This window comes from Podarcis melisellensis (assembly GCF_964234715.1).
Source record: "Podarcis melisellensis genome assembly, chromosome: 6".
Lineage (NCBI taxonomy): Eukaryota > Metazoa > Chordata > Lepidosauria > Squamata > Lacertidae > Podarcis > Podarcis melisellensis.
In genome coordinates, this window is record NC_138538.1 from 81,958,197 (window position 1) to 81,983,069 (window position 24,873).

The following is a 24,873-nucleotide window of genomic DNA, read 5'->3' on the forward strand; positions in this document are numbered from 1 at the left end:
CCACGCAAGTGCCTTTCTGCTGCTCCGGAGAGCAGTATAAAGAACTCTTTCTCTGAACCAACCCTCGGTGTCATTTGACTTCCTTCCTCCCGTCTGGGGGCAACACAGAGTCCACCAATTGTTAAAGTCTAATAAGGCTACAGGATGAATTGAGGGTCCTGTCCCAAACTGCAGCACTTCTACTTTGTAGCATGGTTAAGCATTCCCTTGCTTACTCGTGTGGGATGCTTGGGATCATTGTATGGGCAATCTATCCAGAAGATAAATTGTATCGAGAAGTTAGTGATCTAACATGCTTGCCCTTCCTGCCTCTGTTCCTTCCTCTTCTTATCTCTTGTTAAATTCTTTGATGGCATGAGAACAGCCTTTAATGTCCTAATCCAGGGGTCAGGAACCTTTTTCAGCCAAAGGCTGGTCCACTGTCCCTCAGATCATGTGGTGGGCCGGACTATATTTTTTTTTGGGGGGGGGGAATGAACAAATTCCTATGCCCCACAAATAACACAGAGGTGCATTTTAAATAAAAGCACACATTCTACTCATGTAAAAACACCAGGCAGGTCCCACAAATAACCCAGAGATGCGTTTTAAATAAAAGGGCACATTCTACTCTTGTAAAAACACACTGATTCCTGGACCGTCTGCAGGCCGGATTTAGAAAGCGATTGGGCTGGATCTGGGCCCCGGGCCTTCGGTTGCCTACCCCTGTCCTAATCTGTTGGAAGGAAGTGCTAGGGCTAGGTACCTTCTTTGAAGTTAGATAGATAGATAATTTATTACGGTCGGAGACCAGCTTATAAAACACACTTGGGGGTACAGTCACAGAAGAAAAACAAACAATTAAAACAATGTACAACAATAAACTACCACAGAGAGCTGACCCAGAGTCACCCATAGAACTGAGTTTGGGGATTTTCTTAGCAAACTAGTTTGAGTTGGGAGATAGTCTGCACCTACAGAATCTGGCGACCATCCGGGTCGTCTTCTGATCTTTGCCTCACAGGAAAAGGTCAAATTTTTGCTTTTCCGGGAGGTCAGTGAGCCTCGCTAGTAGGGGATCAATGGTCTTTCTACGTGCCTCTTCATAAAAGGGACATCTAAAGAACAAGTGCTCTGGGCTTCCTATCTTCCCCAATGAACAGGCACAAAGTCTCTGAGCATATGGGACTTTTTTAAAAGATCCTTGCAGGACCGGCAAGGGCATAGCCGAGCTTCGGGCGAGTGTAAAGGCCCTTCTTGCATTTTTAGATACGAGAAAGAAGAGATATGCTGCCGGTGCGGCTATCTCTCTCTCAATATTCTTTGGTGTTGGACATTGTTTGGAGAAAGTGAGGCAATGGGAGAGGGTGACTAATGAATAATCTACATGTAACTAGTGATCTGCACCTAGTCAGTCAGGCAAACCACACAGGTTAGCTATCTATAAATCGGATGGTTTGAGGCATAGTTCAGAGAGAAACTTGTCACAGACTGAGGGCCGTGCAACTTGAGGCTATCGGGAATAATAATAATAATAATAATAATAATAATAATAATAATTTATTATTTATACCCCACCCATCTGGCTGGGCTTCCCCAGACACTCTGGGTGGCTTCCAACAAAATATTAAAATACAGTAATGCATCAAACGTTAAAAGCATCCCTAAACAGAGCTGCCTTCAGATGGGAAGTCACTTTGCTGATTCTTGAGGGCTACCAAGTAGCAGATTGAGGTGCTGGCTTGGTATGTATATATTGCTTGCTGTTTATAATAAAATTGCTGCTTAGAATAAAATCTTTAATCTTCTCACTCACTTGTGTTTTGTATCACTTCTGAATCTCATTTTAAAAGAACTACCTTGCATTTGGTAAGACAATCATGGAGGTGGGAGAGGACTTAAACCTTTGCCCAGTGCTGCATTCCAGTTACAGATTGCCCCCCCCCCCACACCCATTGGTAATTTTTAAGAGCTACTCACACAGGTGTTAATTGTGTGAATTGCACTCTTGACACCAAGGTCATCTTTATTTATGTATTTGTAGTATTTGAAGAAGAAAAAGCCATTAAAAGCAAGTAGGAGAGAACCAGCCAGTTTTATCTCTCCATGGAAGGGCATTCATTAAATGTCTGGGTCTCCTATGTAATTGTCATTTAAAAAGAAAAGAAAAATGAAATGCAAACTATAGGACATATCTTTAATGGCATGCGTTGGGAGAGCTTTGCAACAAATAACCAGTAAGACCATGCAGGGAATGCACAGAGATAAGAGTGGAAATCAAGCCAGAGAAGTGTCAAGACGGACGTGAGCAGTGTACACACTGGACAGCTTGCAAAGCTCAGATTGTGGGAAAAACTTGGCTGATAAATATAAACCTTGGCTCCAGATTTATAAGGCTGTCAGTCTATATGTACAGAGTCACAGCCGAACCACACCAGAAGGCAGTTTTAAAATGTAATTTGACTGATACTCCAAATGAGTTAAGTCTTAGCTAACTAGCATTTAAATTAGCATAATGTGTATGAAAAGCAGGAGCACGTCCATGACTCACGTAATAAATGCTAAGTTGTTGTTGATTTCTAAATTCTACAGAGCAAAGTGCTCAGAATGCAAGGGGTTTGTGTACCTGTGTTCAGACAACAGAATTTCAGGCTGTGTACACAACACACATTTAAAGGTCTACCCCTCCCCAATAATAATCCTGGAAACCATAGTTTGTTAAGGGTGCTGGGAATTATGGTTCTATAAGACGAAATCTACATTTCCCGGGATACTTGAGGGGTGTAACCTTTAAATGCATGGTGTATACGCAGCCTCCCTCTCTCCATTCTCTCTAATATGCTTCGTAATTAAATAAAGGCAAGTTTAAAGGGCACCTAATTATAAATTCAGCATGTTGAGATTTTGTCATCCAACTTGCAAGACCACTCGGTTATAAATAGCGTCTATCTCCAGCTGAAGAATGCTCACCGCAAATACCATACATTTGTCTTTGTCTGTGCAGTGTGTGTGTGTGTGTGTGTGTGTGTTTGTGGACACAGCACATGCATATTCACTAAAACCCTTTCCCTATTGTGTCATTGTATGCAATTGTATACAAGTGAAGGGAAATGCATGTCCTGCGCTGTCATGCCTTGATAAGGAGGGGATTGCGGAGGTGACTATCATCATTTTGCTGAGTGCATTTGGCCACAGTGCCCAGTGTGCGTGTTCATTTCCTCACTATTGTTGAGGTATATCTTCCCTTCAGCAGAGTACTTGGTTGCCATCACAGACTCTGTTGAAATCTAGACACATATAAAAGACACTGAAAATGTGTGTTGTTGTTTTTTTAAAGCGTTTTGAAAAATATATTGAATTTGCCACAAGCTCACCATCACCACCTAGTGTCACACTTGTATAATGCACTTAAAAGCACACTTAAAATGTTATATTTGCAGCTGTATAGCTGAGTCCTCTTTCTTGGGCTATTGGAGGTAGGGGCATTGCCATCTAGGTAGATAGATAGCATCCTCCATAAAGTCTCCATAAAGTATGTGAGGAAGCATCCCTTTCCCAAAGGAAAGACACATTGTACATGCTCTAGGGAACTTATCCAGAATGCCTGATTTATTGTGAAGATGAAATGGCAATCATACGTGCACAGGGAAGCTCAGCCCCACCCCCAATATGTGGGAAAGTGGCTGAGCTCCCCACTCATGAGGGGCCAGGCCCCACCAGGCTTCCGTGCAGTGCCACTCCTTGGTGGTGGAGTGCCTCATGGCCTGAAACGATGATGTCACACATGTGATGTCACACTTGTGATGTCACACACAAGTGACAAGGGCCCCCCCCATGTTACATGGAAATCGGCACCTCTGATGGCAATCATATCTGCCCGACTATTAAAAAGCTCAGCAGTCCTGTCTTTGCCAATATTTTTTCTCTTACTAGCATGAGACCAGGGTACCAAGAAGAACCCTGTATGTATATGCAGCTTGTGCACTGGAAACAAGAACCATCAGGGCATGCTAGCTGGGCTTTGGGGCATGTAGTTTTTCAGCTATAAGAAAAAGAACACAGACTCACCAAGCCACAAGGCTCCACAAGGTTTAAATATGGAGTCAATACTTATTCAGAGATTGATTCAGCAGAGGGGAAAGAAATGGCCTACAATTACACGACAGCATCAATGTTTTGCTCTTTAATTCCTCTCCTCCCTTCCTTTTCTTTTGGCTCACCAAGAAATAAGAATCCAATGAAATGCGTTTCCTCACAACCAGCATAAGAGCAATTTAGATTGCCCTGCTTAATGGACCAAATCAAATGGCATTGCCTTCCTGTGAACAAGCCTCTAATAATATGTCGAGGTTGAGGCTTTCATCTCAATTTCTTACAGTTCTATTTTTTTTCTACTTAAACAAATGTTTCAGCAGTAGGGAAATCCTTTCCTCACACTTTCAATATTCAGTGTCTAGAAGTTGCACTTATTTTGTGTGCTTGGCAAAAGAGATCACATGGCTGTATTGGAGTCAGTTCTGAAGGCCCTTGATTCAATTCCTAGAATTCAGCTGCAACCCTAAACCTGGATGAGAGTGGTAGGAATAATAATGCTTAAGATTTATATAAAGCTTTAAAATACCCCAAGCAATTTCCATCTAATAGCCCTGTTAGCCTTCTGACAACTCTGTAAGCTATATCAATATTTTTAACCTCATGATGTAGATAGGGAGAGGGGAACAAAACAAGATTTACTTGGCTTTGCTTATTATTGACTCTAGCTCCCCCAGACATTTTCTTTGCTCCTCTTGTGTTGATCTCTCTGCATTCCACCTTACCATTTTCAGTGGGAACCAGACTACCCTGACTGTACAGATGTTGCTCCTTCCAGAATCAGGACCTGAGGTAATTTATCCACATCTAATATTAGGATGTTGCTTCAAAAGAAAATTCACACACTTTATTAACCTGATGAGATACCGGGAGCTAAAGCTTTGCTCGGATCATAGCACAGAACAGTCTGTAGTCCATTGTTAGCATTTCATTCCGAAAGATCAAAAGTTGAGCATCTTCAGAGACTGAAGTACCCTTTTATCTCCATAGGTGCTGGTCTCTGTAGGTTAGGTATGGGTCGCAACTTCCGATAGTTGGCCAGTGAGTCTGCAAGACTCTTGTTCCTGTGGGTGTGGAAGAAAAATCCATTAATGTAAGTAAAATAAAAGTAGAATGTACATTATAGCTTTGCCCCTTGGCTTTCAAGCAGGAGAATGAAAGCCACACACCCAGAGATTTCTCATTTTCTTTTCCCTTTCATATCAACAAATACCTGCTATGCTGCTTCTTTTTGATATACTTCTATATTCTCAGTAACAATTTGTATGCCATAAGGTGTGGTATTTTTTTTTCTGTATGTGGGAGCATTCAAACATTCAACCCATCCAAGAGCAGCCAAAAATTGAGCAGCTCTGGAAAACTTTACCACTTGATTCTGCTGACTATAAAAACTGGTCCTCAGTAGATGAGAATTAATAAGGTGGTAGTGCTCTGGCGTGCTCTGGTCCATGGGGTCACGAAGAGTCGGACATGACTAAATGACTAAACAACAACAAAGGTATAAAATGGGTGGCCAGACACCAGGTCTGGTTCTGCCTACTTTGGGCTCCAGCACAACACACAGATAACTCTGGACAAACCTACCCCAGATGTGTGGACTCCAAAGATTTCACATGAAGGCCTGAACTCAATATAAAATAGAGTTATCCATTTCCTACATAGCAGAGGATGATTTCCATGTCTGAATGGTAAGCTGCCGAGAAGGCTCATAGGTGCCTTATGATCTTACATATTCATTCAAACTGAAGGAGGCAAGGGCATAATGTGGAGAAACAGGTTGCCATGAAGGAGTTAAAGGCTGATAAGGTAAATTGTAAGCAGTCCTGAAAATCTGTAGATAACGTATTTGAATGATTGATTTGGCCTGTTTAAAACCCTTCAAGTATTTGCTGGTAATAAAGGCTTGTCAAGGGTTCTTCAATGAGATTATGAGTGATGATGCACAGGCTCCACCACAGATCTTCCCCTAGAGTGCATCACTACTAGAAAAGGTTGGGCGTGTTTAACACAAACTGAGTTTATTATATGGAGTGAGAATAATCTAGATAAACTTCCAATGGGAATTGAACTTACGGTACACCCTAGAACAGAAGGCTCTCCAACATATTCCTCAGCAAACATATTAATGTGGAAACTGTTGTTTACGGGTGGAAAGTTTAAAAACTTCTGATGTAGTAGATCAGAGATGGGGAACCTACAACCCTCCAACTGCTGTTGAACTCAAGCACCCATCAGCCCCACCCAGCAAGACCGAATATCCTTGAGCCAGAATGATGGGATTCAGTGGCGTGTGGTCAGTGGACTAGGGGGACTAGACTATTCCCTAGATGTTCCCTTGGCACCTCCTTCTCAACACCCAGGAAGGTTTTGCCTGGCTTAAGGAGGAAGGCACAGTGCTCACAAGTGTGATGTCAGAACATCACATGCATGACGTCCTGTCCCCCCAATCGCCCTTGCAAGTGCCCTTCTCTGGCCCTAACTGTTCCTCTACAAAAAAAAAAAAAATCACCAAACGCCACTAAATTTGGATTTGTAGTCCAACAACATCTGAAGAGCCAGTGAGGTCTTGCTTATAATGCTTGCTCAATACTTCAAGATGACCCTGCAGAAGTCACAATCTTTTCATCCTTAGTTACCCCACAGGGATATTCTGAAGACAAAAGGTAAAGGTTAAGGGACATGGGTGGCTCTGTGGTCTAAACCACTGAGCCTCTTGGGCTTGCCAATTGAAAGGTTGGCGGTTTGAATCCACACAATGGGGTGAGCGTCCATTGCTCTGTCCTGTCAACCTCCTGTCAGCAGTTTGAAAGCACACCAGTGCAAGTAGATAAATAGGTGGCGGAAAGGTAAACGGCATTTCCGTATGCTCTGGTTTCTGTCACAGTGTCCCATTGCGCCGGAAGCGGTTTTGTCCTGCTGGCCACATGACCCGGAAAGCTGTCTGTGGACAACGTAAATGCCGGCTCCCTCAGCCTGAAAAGCGAGATGAGATGAGATGAGCGCTGAAACCACATGGTCACCTTTGACTGGACTTAACCATCCAGGGGGTCTTTACCTTTATACTGAAAAAATGGGGTGATCCCAACTATATGCCACCCCGAACTCCTCATGCAATGGATGGATTCCAGATATGATAAATACATAAAAATGAATGATGTCATAAGATTTCACATTTTTTAAAAAGTTGCCTGAAATACCTGATCTTTTCAAAATAATTTATCCCTACCAGCAATTTTCCTTGCAGCTGTTTTGATTTCAAATTTGCTTCAGATGTCGATTCTGGTGAAATTAGACAGAAATTCCACAGTGGAACTCATTGTGGCCATGAAGAGTCCTGTACTGTTCTATTGTTAAGACTAGCTTAGCAAAATTAAATGAAATTTGGTAAGATTCAGGGGTTGCACATTGTTACCTTGCTTGCTCAGGCTGCACATCCAAAAATGTCTGTAGGCGCCTTTGTGTTAAGAGATTAAGACATTTCAGAACTTGAATGACTAGAGTAAATTCAACTCAAATGGAGAAATGATTCCCATTGTGACTTTGGCTCTGTCCCATTTGTCCAGTACAGCTAGTATGAAACTGTAATTCTAATTAAAATTCCCAAAGAAGCCATGAGTAAGTAACGTTTGGATCATTTATTCCCTGGGTGGGGAACCTCAAGCCCGGAGAGCTTTATATTTCCAGACAAAAAATGTAACCTTTTAGAGACAATGAGATAAGGAACACAGAGAATGACAGTGCTCTCTGGCTACAGCGTGTAGTCATGTGAAACTTTCATGGCCTATGCCAATTGCAAATGGGGTTGCCATCTTTCTTTTTCTGATGTGGCTCCTGTGCTTTTAATTACAGTGTGACATTCAACAAATGAAACATTCCCCAGCTCTGAAAACTTCTCCTACTGTATTTCTGCTTTTTTGTGCAGCTGTTAAAGGCAGAGACCCCACTAGAGAATATTGTAGCAACTCCAAAGTCCCTCGTTTGGAATTTTGAAAGAATGTTTGTAATTGCCAATGGGTGAGGGAAAGGAGGAAAAACCACTTTAAATACTGAATAAACACCCTTTTGGGGAGTAAGGCAAAATAACATACAAGCAAATTCACCCTTAATAATTTCAGTGCCTTTCAGTATTCTTCATAAAAAGCCTCTCATCTCAGGGAAAGCTATCATTATCCTTTTCATTTACCTCATGTTTACCTCACCATAGGCAATTTCAGCTCCAGAGGCTGTTCTGAAAGATCCAACTACAATCTCTGGCTTTTTTTTTTTTACCTCAGGCCAATATCCTATCAAGCTTTTGAGGCTCTTTTTTGGATGAGCAAATGGAGAAGGAAAAGAGCTCAAAAGCAGCTTTCAAACCTCTTTCATTATTAGGTGTAGTGAAAAATAAACATGGCTTCTCATGAAATGAAATGCCTACAGGTATTATAATAGTATTTGTAAACTTTTCGGTTTCTATCTTTGTTGTTATCTTGCTACTAGTTTATATATATATATATATTCCCCTCAAACATATATGAATATATATTCAATAATATAAGGAACAAGAAGAAGACAAATGTAAGAGGAGTAGGTTCAGTTTATAGAACTTCCATAACTTCCGCAGACCAAGATGGGAAGAGGATTCCTTGAGCACAATCTAAAGCTCAATCGTAGCATATTTGCATTGTGTGCAAAAGTTCCCAGGCCCAAATCCCAGCGTCCCATATTGAAAAAGGGTCTCAGGCATTGCTGTGTCCAAATCTTTATCAAAAGGTTTATTGAATACAGATGTAAGGAAGCAGTAATTTCTGCCATGTTCTGGGTTCATCGCAACTAGCGCTGCTTCTATGCTGCCACAGTTCAGCTTCCACTGAAATCCACACTGTTAATCTCACCATCTGCTATCACTGAAACAAATGTAATTACAGTGGTACCTCGGGTTAAGAACTTAATTCATTCCAGAGGTCCATTCTTAACCTGAAACTGTTCTTAACCTGAGGTACCACTTTAGCTAATGGGCCTCCCGCTGCTGCTGCCACGCCGCCACCACACGATTTATGTTCTCACCCTGAAACAAAGTTCTTAACCCAAGGTACTATTTCTGGGTTAGCGGAGTCTGTAACCTGAAGCGTCTGTAACCTGAGGTACCACTGTAATTCCAATGTGTTTTTCATGAAAGGGAAACACACACAAAATACAGAAAATTACATAAGTATTTCTATAACATTTGCAGACTTAAAAACAACAGTGGTGATAACAAATATTGGATCATATTCGCTTGTGTCGTTTCTGTTCCTAACTCAGGTAGCAGCACTTGAAAACTGACCTACATAGGATCCCCAAAATCCATAACCACCCCCAGAACAGCCAGAGACAGAACAAGGATTCAGCTAAATATGAGGCACCTCCTGTGCCTATTGACTAGATGCAATTCAACAGCAAATAATAACCCCCGGTGCCTTTCATATGGGACAACTACACCTGGTGATTAGGTGGTATGAAAAGCCATGAGCTGCATTCTCAGTCTTATGCCTGTACCATGTGTAACCTCTATCTGGAGAGAAGATAAGAGACAACATAAACTGGGCCTGAGCTTTGCTGTATAGTGTGCCACTAGAGACCTGGATATAGAATATTTATTTCTAGAAGGTTAAGAGTCTGAACAGAGGACGTTGCATAATTGTAGCAGTTAAGGAGCTATAAACAGACATCATTTGGTGTCTTCTGCAATAAATAAATGCACCTGAAGCATCAAGCAGATTTACCGCAGCCAGCAAATAATTTAAATTTAGCACCGCTCGCTTCTAAAATGCAAATTCACGCCATCGTAACTTCTGCATTTATTCAAAGTGCACAGCACTATCCAATTCCAGAAAAATGGTATAAAGGGACACCACCTCCAACCTGGGTGTCTATGTTAGAATCCCTGCTCCATGATTGCAGTCATGGGATTGTTGTCTATCACATGACGGTATATGTTTTAACTCCACAGAGTGGGAAGTGACGGAGACAGGATGTTTGTGTTACTGTGTTCCGTGAAGTGGGACTATTGTCCTTTGTTCTTTTTCTCTTTGCTGTCTGATGCTAGAGAGAGAGGGAGCCATGTTGCAGTGCTCCGTGTGTATTTATATGTAAATAAAGCAGATTAGCCAAAATGCTGAGTTGCCTGGCATTCTGTCACGCAAGTTGCGAAGACTCTGCGGATCCCTAAGTGTGCTGATGTCTGTTGGCATCGATTGCTGTGATGTTCGGGCTGAAGAAAACTTTTGATGCTCCCGAACGATCGACCAGGAGGGAGTGAACATTCCAGACGGGCATGTGTCTCTGCCAGGGTCTTCCTCAAGTGTTGGCCAAGCTCCTGACAGTCTATAGCTCTGGTGGATGTCAACCCCCAGTATTCCTGATCATTGCCATGTGGGATAGATTTTGACAAATTCATGAAGGATCTCAAGGGCTACCACTCATGATAACCGTGTACCACCTCCAGTATTAGAGACTGTAGGTGTCTGAATATCAGTTGCTAGGAATCACAAGTGGAAAATGATTCCACTCATGTTTTATTTGCAGACTTCCCATAGGCATCTGGTTGGCCACTGTGAGAAAAGGACGCTTAACTAGACAAGTCTCTTATGTTCTCATATAAAAGAAACTAACAAGAGCCCTGTCCTCTTTTGTATCTGACCATCCTAAAGGGAAGGTTCTGCATATTTCAAAGGATTCAGCAACACTCTTATTTTTTCCCCCCAGAGATGAAAGCTGTCAGTTAACCCTGAGTCAGGATAAACACATAAGCTTGGGGCTTGCACAGAATTTGCTGAGACTCAGGCCTCTTACAAAAGAGGAGAGGCCCACATATCTTTGCTGAACTTAAGGTTTATTAACATATATCTTTCTTTCTTTTAAATGCTGCAATAGACTTCAACTTTTTCAGACCCACCTGTGACTCAATAGATGTATTTGCGGGTACACTTTTTGATTTTTTTGCGGCTCACTTTAGATCAGGCTGCAGCCCAACACTGGATCCCAACACACCAGTTGAAGACCAGTGGCATAAGCATTACAGAATGTTCACTCTCAATAAAGCCAGAGAGGCTTCACACATGGAATGTTGGCTTGTATTTTACTACGTCTGTTTCTATGAATTTCAACATTATCCACCACTTAAACCAGGGATGAAGAACAACCCTCGTGATAACATTGGACTCCCAACTCCCATCAACCCTAGCCAGAATGTTAGGTGTGATGGAAGTTGTTGTTCAACAACCAAGCCCAATTTAAATGCACAAAAGTTTATAGCCCCATATAAAATACAACCTTTGCACATCCATGTAGCCACTGGAAACTATAAAAAAACATAAGTGAACAGCTGTTCTCAGTAGTATTTCCTGCACTGAATACCAGTTGACTTTTTTTCTTTCTTTAATGGATTCTATATATTTTTAAACTATTTTATTCTTTTAATGATGGTGGGACTCCTGCTTCTGGAAATAATCAAGCAACAACAGATACTAACTTCTAGTATTATTTTATTAGTAAACTCTTACTTTCTGGGGGCATAATGATTGAAGCAACTAATTGCAAAATGTGATTGAAATAATGGTATTTTTCCCCAATAGAACAAGTTCCAAATTTCCATAAACTGTGTAATATAGATCAGAAAATTGATTCCATCATTTTCTTTCCAGAGGGAAAAGAAATAAAATATATATTTTAAAATAGTCTATCAGATCTAATTCAATGATATAAATCTCTTCAAGCAATTAGTGTGTTACCTTAATGTGGAATGTGTGAACGACATTAGCTTCTAACACAAACAAATAATACAGGGTGTATTAACTGGCATTTTTGTTCAGGTTAATCAAAATGTAACAGAAATATGCATTGTAATAGGGTCCTTGGGAATGAACTCGTATGATTAATAAGAAATGAGTGTTGCATAAGAAATTAGGATGAACAGAATAGAGTTGCTTAGTCTGAGGAAGGGATAGCCAAATTTGTCAATTTCAGTATCTCTGCTTCTCATTTGTCCAATCTTAAGTTCACCTTACCCGGTTGCCTCATCAATTTGCAAACAAACAAACAAACAAATGTTGTTGTTGTTTAAAGCTGGTGAGAAATTGCATATACATTGCTGTGTCCGTTTCTTCTAACACATGCATTTTTACTTGCAAACAGCAGTACTGCCTAATATTATGCTTTTTGTGCTTCATTTTGACTAATATACACATTCTTGTGCATATTTTCTCCTAAGAATTACCTTTTCTTGTACACATTTTTAGTTGGTAAACAGCATCAGAAAATTTTGGTGAAGGATGAATTCTGAAGGATATCTGCATCTCAGTTTGCATATTAGTTCAGGAAGTGCGGATTTGATAGGTAACGAACGGGACAAATTTCTTTCCCTTCGTTTTGGGTATATATGGATGTATGAAGACTTCATGAGAATATCAGAAAATTCAGGGGTATGTCTGATCCACACATTATCCCACGAAGTATGGATTGGTCATTTTGTACAGGAATTGTCTAAGATTGAATTCCTCAAGCATTGCTAGCCTTTTGCCACAACCCTGTTTATTCCTTCAAGCATTTCTTGTACCTCGATTTAGGACATATGCACATGACTAGTGTTATCAAAATATCTTTTGTACCTCTTGAAATTGAATGTTCCTCTTTGGAAAGAAGATCCATATTTTTTAAAAAAAGGTTGCTCTAGATCCGTGGTTCCCAGCATGGGGCACGTGCGCCACAAGGGGGCAATTTGATTTTTAAGGGGGGCAATTCAAGAATGAGTTATTAACAGTTAATGGCCCTTTAGGCTTCCTCCACATGAATATGAGTTCACTTTTTAAATAATAAAAATTATATGTCACGGGGGGGGGAGCATCAGGATTTTAGAGATGCTTAAGTAGGGCATGGCAAAAAAAAAAAAAAGGTTGGGAACAATGATGAAATTCAGTGGAAACTGTAGTTCCAGGTCTAATCAGCCTTGGTTCCTCTGTGGACATCTTTTACAAAGCCCTTGACTCACGAGTTATCTACATGGCACCTGCACTCATCTGGAGACCTTGTCCAGAAAGATTTATGTCCTAAGTATAAGCATAAGTAGGGACACGGGTGATGCTGTGGGTTAAACCACAGAGCCTAGGACTTGCCGATCAGTAGGTCGGCGGTTCAAATCCCCGCAATGGGGTGAGCTCCCATTGTTCGGTCCCTGCCCCTGCCAACCTAGCAGTTCTAAAGCACATCAAAGTGTGAGTAGATAAATAGGTACCACTCCGGCGGGAAGGTAAACGGCATTTCCGTGTGCTGCTCTGGTTCGCCAGATGCAGCTTAGTCATGCTGGCCACATGACTCGGAAACTGTACGCCGGCTCCCTCAGCCAATAAAGCAAGATGAGCGCCACAACCCAAAGTCGTCCACAACTGGACCTAATGGTCAGAGGTCCCTTTACCCTTTACCCTTTACCCTTTACCTATAAGTATAAATGTGCCTCCTACACCAAGAAATTTCACAAGGCTCTTGGGAATGGTTGAATTTAGACACAGCCAAATCCGATTGTACATTTAGAATAGAGCCACTGACACTAACGGGTATGACTAGTTTAGGACTTTTAATTTCAATGGGTTTATGCTGAGTAGAACTTAGTTGGATACAACCCATCATCTCAAATAAAGGAAAACCTTAAGAATTAATTAAATCCTAATTTTCTGATGCAGTTTGCATTCCTCAGAACCAAAACTCAGGTCTCTCCTTTCAGAACCCAACGCCCAGATATCAAAGTGAAAAGGCGTTAGATCAAAACTGGGGAATAGCCATCATCTCCCACAACACATACAATATTTTCATGTCCTTTGTGTCTCGGTTTTTGAATTCTGGTTAGTCTTTTTAAATAATTTGTTTCAGCTCTAATGCTAACAAGTGAGCTCAATATTCCTCTTCACACCAGTCAACAATTTGTTTCCATGGTGAGCTATCCATTTAGCTTCTTAATGCTGCACAAAGAGGCTGCTCTCAACGTGAAGCAGATAAATCAGCACAGTCAAAATGAGCAATCATGGTTCAGTTCTGTCATGAAGACACGCTGAATACTAACCATGGATTTGTTCAACTAATCAAATTTAATAAACTCCCTCCCACTCTTTTGAGTGGGCACAGAAATCTTCTGTGGAGTGCAATGGATAACTTGGGAAACAGCTTTCCATCCTCATTAGGTGAGAATGATTATAAATCAGTGTTATTCCGCCAAGCTAAATTAAGTAATGGTGATTTGCTGAGGGCTTGGATGTTTTTGACCATTATCTCTGCAAAGTTAATGATTTACTGCAAAGGCTGTGGTCATTATTTCCATGTTTTCTATATTCAGTAAAAATGTGTTTATATAGTTGTGCCTATTTAATTTACCCAGACTTCTTAATCCAAGACAGCATGGTACATTAAATCATTTTGGGAGTGGTTGATCTGTAGAGAAGTCATGGGTAGGAGGAGCATTAGGCAAATATGTATCTGGGATCCCAGATTGGAGTGAGTGGGGAGGGAACAATTGGGACGAGTTACAGGGGGAAAGCCATGGATGGAAGTGGGGAGATAAGCATCCCTTTCCCCAACCACCATTGAAAAAATGTGTGAGAGGCATGTGGGGTCATGCTTTGTAGCTCTCTCCCCCCCTCCACACACTGGTTTTGCCAGCTACACATGCAGTAGCTGTATCAAGGTGCTATTAACATATGTACAAAAAAACTCCTCAGCATGAGGATGTATCTTCACCCTTCATAGCAGTAGCATAGCATGGGTTGCCAGTGCTTGGGGCCACATAGAGGCGGTTGGGAGAGAGGGAAATGGACAGAGTATGCATGAACATTCAACTGCCTGATGGCCCCCACATCACCCAGGAGATTGCAGGCACAGAGATAAGAAAAGAAGAGTCATTTCATTGTCTGGAGAGGCCACTTTCTCATTTGCATGGAGAAGCCATTTGCAACATAGCTCAGTGAGGGAAGCACACAGCTCTATTGAGGCAGCACCAGGTGTCGAAATTTTGCACCCGAGGGAACCATCCCTGTGGCACCCCCCATGCTACGCTACTGCTATGCAGGGCTTCTTTACCGAACCGTAGAATGCACAGCTGTTGGGGCATGGCTGATTTGCACAAGGGTTGTGTCAGGGAACTGCCATCGGAGCTAGAGGCGGAGGGAAGGCTCCAGAGGGATGCCGGAGAGGGTCCCAGTAGGGAGAGAGGCAGCCCATCTGCTGGGGAAGGAAATACTAGCAGATGGGCGTAATACCAGTGGAGAAGGGGGGCAGATGGGGGAATCAGAGAGGAGGCTCCAGGACTCTTCACCAGAGACCAGCGGGGAGAGCACGGGTACTACGCTGCCCACACCCTCCCTGCGCAGAAGACTTCCGCGCAGGGAGAGTAGGAGGAAACTTGGCGTCAAAGAACTTCTTTGCTGGAAGAAGTTCAAGAAATGCCCACTGTTGGATTCTGCCAGCGACTGAGACAGCCACAAAGTGAAGGGCTGTCCAGACAGAAAGGGTTCAACCAGGTAACCTAGCCAGGAGTGGCGGCAACTTATGCACGAGCAACCCCTAGAACCATTACAGGTTATTCAGATTAATTCTTCTGGCGCTGATTCATACAGTGAAGAAGCAACAGCCTCAGTCTGGAAACATACCTTTCCAAGCCCAAAAGTCATTTGCTAAAATCAGCACTATTTGTAGCCGTAAAACTCCTATTCAGAGAGGGCTTCCAACAGCAAGTCCCATTGATTACATTAGAGCTGGCTTCTCAGTAAACATGCACAGGATTGCAGTTCATACTGATTAGAGAGACTGTTGCCCTAACTACTTGTATGCTGCTCAGAGGGGAGCCCAAAGGATGCAAATTTCAAAGTGGCAATTTGCATCTTGTTTTCTTTAAGCTTAAATGCTAGTGCATGCTATCTAGAACCAGAAAACACACACCACAGGCAATTTAGAAATGTATATAATTATGATTTACTTTCTATACCATTTCTGATTATTGCATTTATGTTAATATCTCCTTGTCAAGAATTCAGAACTCGGTTGTTTAGTAGATGTATTCATAGCTTAGGTGCTCAAGAGAGGCTTTGCCAGACAATTTGGGATTCGCTGCTGTGCAATATGGTTTGACTGGCTAGCCAGGAGGTTCCCCATGGCAAAAGTCCTTTACAAGGCTGTTAAATCACTCACAAAAAATATAGATTTCTAAGACTACGTATTCATAAATAATAGTTCTGGAAAATGCATGTTCTCTAAGCTGAGGGATTGAGGACGGTTTTAGGATGGCTATATTTCAAAACAGGCCAGGGGTTCTTGCCCCATTAAAATCCTTAAGAAAGATCAAAGTTTTATATGTGCAGCAACTGCCATCACATTGTGCCTGATGCCCATGACAACCATAGTAGTAGCTTTGCCAGCTCTTGAAATAAAAGATAGAAATCTGTTCCTGGGGTTGTCCTCAGAAGTGAAGTCCAGAGTGGGCTGAGGAGTGGTGCTGGGGTTAAACAGCATAAAAATTCAATTAATGACAGCAAAAAACAAAAAAACAAAAAAAACCCTGAATGAATAAAATCCCTATGAAAACATTGACTTGCATCCAAAGAAAGACAAGGAGAATGGTGAGCTTGCACAATGGGCCTTCCTTACCTCTGTAGCCCCATGCTTTTGCTGCAATGACACTCCTGAAGCTAGAAAGCTTTCAAAGGGCTGCCATTTGCAGTTAGACTCATGGGGCCTTGTAAACCACTTAATCTCCATCTTAAAATATTGGAGGTGAAGCATGAGCTCAAATTTTGGCAGAGGCAAATGCTAACCATTGCATCCAGCTTGAAGTGGGGTCGCTTCCAAATCTGCTCAATTCAACACCACCAGTTCTAATACACAGCCCCATACTTCACACATTCCACCCATACAATCTGTCCACATTCTTGTCCCCATGGCGGAGAGACCATAACTCCGTGGTATATAGGGAGGTGGGGGAGAAATGCAATTCAATGTGAATGTATCTGAAAGAAAACACGAACAACCTTTAATATTTTCACTCCTCTGAATTTTGCAATACAGTTTGCCAGCCAAGCAATTTGTATAAAAAACAGATAAGTGGTCTGGGAAATATATAAGTGGGGTGTGAAGGGGAAGAACTGGGGGTTAATGTGAGGAAAATGGAGGGGGTGACTCGGGTGAGCAGGGGCACAAGCCCTGGTATCTTATAGTTTTAAAGAAACCTGTAGAATGAACACAGTAAAATTCCAGCATGTTTCCTTTAGGAAAGTGATCAGTTATCCTGTGCAACTCAAGTTATTTCCCATGACACACACCAAACAGATTTCAATCCATCTTCGCCAGAAATTACTGAAGTTCACATTTATCTGTATTTTCACTAAGAGTGCAGCTGGGATGTAGCCACATTATAAGTAACTCAAACACAAAACAAGTGGGTTTCTCTAGTTCCTACATATTAAATTATTGTAATACATGGGGTATTATTGTAAAAACGTGGGGTGGTAGGAATGACTGGTAAGAAATACAGAGAGATGGCACGCCTTCCAGAGCTTCTGTTTCTATCTCGAAACATTTTGAGTTCTGTCTTGAATTCATTTAAAGTAGCTAGTTCTTCCCTTACCACCTCTTTTCTGATGTATGAATTGCTTCAAAAAGGATAAAATTCTTCAAAATATAAAATACAGTCGTACCTCAGAAGTCGAACAGAATCCATTTTGGAAGTCCGCTCCAATTCTGAAACATTTGACTTCCAAAGCACAGCTTCTGATTGGCTGCAGGAAGTTCTTGCAGCCATTCAGAAGCCACAGAAGCCCCATTGGCTTCTGAAAGAATGTTGAAAAACTGGAACACTCACTTCCGGTTTTTGATTGTTCGGGAGCCGTAATGTTTGACTCCCAAGGCGTTTGGGAGCTGAGGTATGACTGTAACAGTAAAATATCATCAGGTATTTTATAAGTTCTAATTAATCTGTCTAAAACTGTGCCCCACAAACGTCAGCACTGTGCCCCTCAGAGGTCCACACCCTAGGCAGCTGTTTAGTAGGCCAAATGATAACTCCACCCTGGTCAGGCAGGCCAGTTCCCTGTCAGATGGGAGGGGAGCTCCACAGCACAGATGGAGCTGTTGGGGAAGGAGGAAAATTACGTAATGTCTTCAAGGCAATTGCAGCACATCAAGCGGCCCAGCCACCAAGAAGGTGTGCCTCACTTCAGCCTAGGAACTCTTAGTGGGGTAGGGAACAGAGGTGGCGCTGTGGTCTAAATCATTGAGCCTCTTGGGCTTGCCGATCAGAAGGTCGGCAGTTCAAATCCCCACGACGGGGTGAGTTCCCGTTGCTCTGTCCCAGCTCCTGCCAACCTAGCAGTTCACAAACATGGCAGTGCAAGTAGATAAATAGGTAGTGCTGCGATGGGAAGGTAAACGGCATTTCCATGCGCTCTGGTTTCCGTCACTGTGTTCTGGGGTGCCAGAAGTAGTTTAGTTATGCTGGCTACATGATCCAGAAAGCTGTCTGTGGACAAACGGCGGCTCCCTTGGCCTGAAAGCAAGATGAGCGCCACAACCTCATAGTCACCTTTGACTGGACTTAACCAGCCAGGGGTCCTTTACCTTTTTACCTTTACCTTAGTGAGGTAGGCATTCCCATGAATAGCTGATACAGCTTCTTGCCAGGGGCACTGATATAGCTCCTTACCGAGACTACAATACATCCTAGGTATGTCTCTGCCTAGAATCCTGACCCCTGGCCTTGTCCCTCAACTATGTTTCCTTGCTGCATCCCAGGCACCTAAGGGCATCAGAACTAATCCCATCTCTTCTCTTGTGCTGAGTTTACACTGCCAGTCTGCTAGAGTAAACCTTGGCTTCTTTCCTTACAAGAAAGGGCATCCGGTGTTGTTCTTGGGCAGCAGCCAGGACAGACATTAGGAGACCTACAGTTAATCCTAATTTGCTTAGTACCTGCAGTGGTGTGGTAGCTATTGGAACCATAGTCACTCCCAGGGTATACTCTGGGTAACATCTATAGCAAAAGAGGTTAGGATAGATCCTGTGTCTGTGTACTACACTAATGGCGCCTGTCAATAAATGGCAAGGTTTTAAATAAAGTATTTTTATTAAACAATTTCAGCATAACAAGATATCAAACCACATAATCATATTATTCCCCCCCCCCCCCGGACTTCCCTCAGCTCCTCTCACTGATTTCTTTGCACATATTGTTCTCTGCATATTATAAAATTATACATATCCTTGCTTTATCTATCATGTGTTCAAGTAATAAATTTGTGGATGTTTATTCAAAACCTGCCAAGGAGTCCAGATCATTTGGTTGTCTTTTTAAGTAATTTGTTAAAGGTTCCCATTCTTGAAGTCACTGTTGTCCTTTTCATGCAGTTTATATGTCAATTTGGCCAATTCCACATAACTCATCAATTTTTCTTGCTACTGTTCTTTCGTTGGGATTTCCTCATTCTTCCATCCTTGTGCTAACAAGACTCTTGCTGCTGTTGTAGCATACATGAATAAGTTCTTTATTTTTCTTGGAAGGTCTTGTCCTACAATCCCTAAAAAAAATGCTTCTGTTTTTTTTTTTTCAAATGTCACTTTAAACATTTTTTTTTCAATTCATTATATATCATTTCCCAATTTTTTTAAAACTTCTCTGCATTCCCATCACATATGATAAAAAGTCCCTTCTTTTTCTTTACATTTCCAACTTGTGTTTGACCCGGTTTTATACATTTTTGCTATCTGTATTGGTGTTATATACCATCTATACATCATTTTCATATAATTTTCTTTCAATTCAAATAAATGGCAAGTTGGTGGATAGGCCGTAACCCTGTGGTCCTTGTGAACAGAACAGAACACCACACCACATAGAGACAGACATTAATTCCTGGGAACAGTGCCCATAAAGTTTGCCACAACCGGTAAAATGTATAATAAAATCATATAAATCACTAGTATTTCCTAGAGATGTGTTGTTTATTTCCCTTTTGAGATCATCTACAAGACAACTGATAAAAGACCACAAAAGTTTATTTTCCTCTGGAGAGCATATACAAGACAACTGGGATTGGAATGCTGATCAACATTCTGAAGTATTATACAGCACAACTCTCATTATGTGAATTGTGGGTGTCTGATGCATCTTATCTGAATTTCTCAAACGTCTTCCCACAGTGTATGATATCTGTGTATCCCGTTGTGAATTGCAGTATTTTTCGAACTGCGCTTCTGATTATCTAAACCTTTAAGCAGCAGCAGTGATACTATAAATCATATCCACCCATTCCCCATGGCTTTGGGGTAAAGCAGATTGTACTGTATATAGGAACAGTGACTTGCCTGACCCGTATTTCTTAAAATATTCCTCGGAGCACACTCGGACTTCTCCTTCAATATGTGCAACATCTGTGAGAAGTTGTCTCAAATCAAAAGTTGTTACTGGCCCAAAGTGTCTATCCCCTGTCTATCCTTCATTCAGACAAGCAAGAGATACTATAGAGGGGCAAAAATATGCAAGGTTCAAAGCAAATCTAGTGAGGGATGTGGGCCTGTGGAGAAGAGGAATGGCCTGGGAAGAATTTCAAGGCCCAGATATAGAGACTTAGATGTCTATATTTTGCCCTGTGGCCCGAGATTCCCCAGTCTACTGCATCTCTGTTAAGAATTATGATAGACTGAATTCCCCTCACAATTCTTACCTTTTCTATCTTGTTGTCATCTACTTCATTATTTATGTTTATTTGTGAATTTAACTATGCAGATTTGTTTCTTCAATTATGCTACTGGATGAAGTATGGAGACACACATAAATTGTTTTAATATTATGGCTCATCTGATATTTCCACACCAGGACAGAGGAGAGGAGTAAATATTTGAAACTGTTGTAATTTGAAAGAAGGAACAAGAGCAAAAGTTTGAAAAAAGGAATGCTACATTAAACCACTCGTTTTCCGTGCTGATGGTATATAGCGATGCATTAAATTATTGGAGCAGCCCAGCTACCAAAGGAAGAAAGTTCAGTTTAATAAAAAGGAAAGTAATTCAGATTCTGTGCACAAGATAGACAATCTCTTACTTCAGTTCCCCAAAATTGTTTATTGGATTGTTGCTTGACTGGAGCTGCAAGATCCAATGTGGACTGACATATCTGTGACAGAATGCGCCTGTATGGAAGGAAGCTTTGTGCTAAATGACAACTCACATACTCATGACAACCAACCGAGTACAAAGCTGAGTGAAATGTTTTAATATCATTTCCCCCTGAACTTTCCTGTTTCCTTAGAACTTGTTTGTGATTTCCCATTTCTTTTTACACTGCACTGGATCTGTGGTCATGGTGGTGATCATAGTATGAGGTCCACTTCACTTCACACATGGCCACTCATCTAGAAAAGGAGATGCCTGCAGACAGGCAGCGGAAATGCTCTTCTGGTCTCCACCAGACTTCATGGATGTGTCTGCTGATGTTGTGTGTCCCAATCCATGAGCATTACTCACAGGAAACACATGAACTGAACAGATTTCTACATAACTGTACACAGCTGGGCCCTTCACCTCCTGGCAAATAGAAGGGGAAGAAATGGAGGCACTGAGCGATTTTACATTCGTGGGCTCCATGATCACTGCAGATGGTGACAGCAGCCACGAAATTAAAAGACGCCTGCTTCTTGGGAGAAAAGCAATGACAAACCTAGACAGCATCTTAAAAAGCAGAGACATCACCTTGCCAACAAAGGTCCGTATAGTTAAAGCTATGGTTTTCCCAGTAGTGATGTATGGAAGTGAGAGCTGGACCATAAAGAAGGCTGATAACCAAAGAATTGATGCTTTTGAATTATGGTGCTGGAGGAGACTCTTGAGAGTCCCATGGACTGCAAGAAGATCAAACCTCTCCATTCTGATGGAAATCAGCCCTGAGTGCTCACTGGAAGGACAGATCCTGAAGCTGAGGCTCCAATACTTTGGCCACCTCATGAGAAGAGAAGACTCCCTGGAAAAAACCCTGATGTTGGGAAAGATGGAGGGCACAAGGAGAAGGGGACGACAGAGGACGAGATGGCTGGATAGTGTTCTCGAAGCTACTAGCATGAGTTTGACTAAACTGTGGGACGCAGTGGAAGACAGAAGAGCCTGGCGTGCTCCATGGGGTCACGAAGAGTTGGACACGACTAAACGACCAAACAACAACGTACACAGCTGGCGGAAACAACAGAGCTACTTTTGACATCCCAAGTGGGATTTTTTAATCTTTCCGCCTTTAAACTCCAGATATCCCATCCCACTGCTTTCGAAAGTCTCTTCAGATTCAGAAACAATTTTCTGTGTGGCATGACGACAACATGCCATTTCTTATTGTTTAAGGAACATTAGCATAAGATCTCTTGGGTGCATGGAGTAAGCTGTGTGTGTTTCTGGATCCTAGCCATTACATACTTCACTGTGAGGGGTAAAAAAATCACACCTGTTTTGCACACAGCAAAATTTATATCCATGTAATTTTCATACATTACAGTGGACATGGATATCTTTATCTATCTATGGATACACTATATGTTTTGGATACATCACCCCTGTAAAATTAGGAAAAATGTATAAGAATGGAGATAAAATGTGCTGGAGGTGTAAAAATAAGGAAGGTAGTTTTTACCACATGTGGTGGACTTGTGAAAAAATCAAGAACTTCTGGGAGCTCATTTATAATGAACTAAAAAAAAAAAATGTTTAAATATACTTTTGTTAAAAAACCTGAAAATTTTCTTCTGGGAATGATTGGCAATGAAATTAAGAAAGAGGACCAGACCGTATTCCAGTACGCAACAACAGCTGCTAGAATTTTAATCGCCCAAATTTGGAAATCAACCAATATCCCAACAGTAAGAGATTGGCAAAGTAAATTATTTGAATATTCAGAATTGGCAAAATTAACACAAAAAATTAGAGACCAGAAAGAAACAAAGTTTATTAAAGAATGGAATAAATTCATAACCTATATTGAAGTAGATTTAAAAAATCCAAAGATCACAGTAGGCTTAATATAACCCTTCGACATACAAAAGTTTTAAAGAAAAACTGCGGGGGGAAATGTATTACATAACCCAAAACTGAGGTGGAGGGAAGTCAATAACCTACATGTTTGTCTTTGTTTTGTTTTTCTTCTTATAATTAAGTTATGTTGTTCTTATTATTGTTGTTTTTTCCGTGAAGAATTTATTTTCTGTACATATGTGTGTATATGTATTAATAAAGAGAAATTTTTAAAAAAGGAAAGTGGTTTGTCTGCTTATCCATTTGCCTGTTTGTCTGTTCTCTGTTGGTTTGGATGCCTCTCAACATATCATTACCAAACTCAGTTCAAGGGTTCATGAGTTGGGCGTTGGGGGTGGTCTTTGTTGACCCTGGGATGCTGGGTGTATTTAAAATCAAGATGGTGGGCTGAAATGTGACTTTGCATGGCTTCACCCAGTTTTTGGGCTTCACCCAAACTGTGCCAGTTTGGATGCCACTGAAGATATCATTGTCACCCCATTTGACGGGACTTCACCAAATTTGGCATCCAGATTCCAACCTGTTCTGATTTAGAAGCTTCTAAAGACACCATTGTCTAACTCAACAGGAGTGTTCCCAAGGGGAATTGGTGTTTGTCTACGTTTGAACACCTGTGTAATGGTTATAAGGGGTTGCTTGTGCGTAAGTTGCTGCCACTCCTGGCTAGGTTGCCTGGTTAAACCTTTTCCTGGCTGGACAGCCCTTCACTTCGTGGCTGTTTCAGTCGCTAGCAGAATCCGTCAGTGTGCGTTTCTTGAACTTCTTCCAGCAAAGAAGTTCTTTGACGCCAAGTCTACGTCTACTTTCCCTGCGCGGAAGTCTTCTGCGCAGGGTGGGTGTGGGTAGCGGAGGACCCGTGCTCTCCCCGCTGGTCTCTGGCAAGTAGTCCTGGAGTCCCCTCGCCGATTCCCCCACCTGCCCCCCTTTATCCCTGGTGTTACGCTGATTTCCTTCCCCAGCCGATGAGCTCCCTCTCTCCCTGCTGGGCCCTTCTCCAGCATCGCTTGGGAGCCTTGCCTCTACCTCTGGCTCCAATGTCAGTTCCCTGACAACCTGGTACCATTCTGAATCAAGATGGTGGACAGAAACATGACCATGGTAAGTTTTCTTATATGTAACTGCTGCGGCCAGAATGATTATAGTAAAAAATGGGAAGGGAGAAAAAACTCCCTCAATAAGAGAATGGCAAATAAGATTTTGTGAATATATAGAACCAGCAAGACTTACAGCAGTGATAAGAGGCCAATCAGACCAAAAACTGATAGAGGAGTGGACTTGCGTGAAGGAATACACCAAAAACATTGTTCTGGTATTAATATACTGATATGCAATGAATGAAACTTATAGAGTAAAACATTAAGAAGAAATGGGTATAAGATGAGATAGTCAAAAATAATATTGGTAACACAGTGAGAAGAAGAAAAGAAACAAAGGAATCCACATATAGGTGGAGGGAAGACAAGATTTATGTCTGTATGTTTAGTTTGTATGTATGTTTTCTTTTTTGTAATCTAAGTTGAGAGGTGTATGTATCTATGTAGAATAAGTTTGTTTAGTGTTCTGGTTTGTGTTTGTAAGTATTGCATTTATCAATAAAAGTTAAAAAGGAAAAAAGGGGGGGGGGAGAAATGTGACCTTGGTGTGCCTTCACCCAGTTTGGTGCCATAGGTCCAAAGTGTGCCTATTTGGATTACTCTTAATATATTATTGCCCAAGTGTTGGCATGAAGGTTTGCAACTGTGC

General features: G+C 41.6%; 1 long non-coding RNA gene across 2 annotated transcripts in view; it reads right to left on the minus strand.

The window, feature by feature from the left end:
• Positions 1-4,806: 4,806 nt before the first annotated feature.
• The window catches only part of LOC309371904, a 64,572-nt gene continuing 44,505 nt past the window's right edge, over positions 4,807-24,873 (minus strand). For both annotated transcript variants that reach the window (XR_014169336.1, XR_014169337.1), the window contains one exon: positions 4,807-5,135. This is a non-coding gene — a long non-coding RNA (uncharacterized lncRNA). The remainder of the gene's footprint in view (positions 5,136-24,873) is intronic.